Here is a 288-nt window from a genome sequence, read left to right as displayed (position 1 = left end):
CTAACGGTTCTAGGAGTTACTACACTCTGTTCAAACCGCCATCTGTTAATGAAGACACTCTGCAGTCACACAACCTGAGCTGATCCTGCTGACACACAACAGAAACACAAACACAGCCCTGGTTTAGTGTCATCCATGTGCTATGAAGACACACTGAAGCCCAGATCTGTGTTCGTGGGAGGTGCTTGTTTGTGTTTGTGGTCAGTTTTAGTCTGGTTCTGGTTGTTTCAAACCTCTTTGCATTTGTTTTGTGTCTCTTTGTGGGTTTGCGGCTGACAAACGGGCTGT

The sequence above is a fragment of the Stegastes partitus genome, unplaced genomic scaffold (assembly GCF_000690725.1).
Source record: "Stegastes partitus isolate 25-593 unplaced genomic scaffold, Stegastes_partitus-1.0.2 Scaffold1109, whole genome shotgun sequence".
Lineage (NCBI taxonomy): Eukaryota > Metazoa > Chordata > Actinopteri > Pomacentridae > Stegastes > Stegastes partitus.
The sequence above is the reverse complement of the archived record's forward strand: the minus strand, read 5'-3'. Positions refer to the sequence as shown.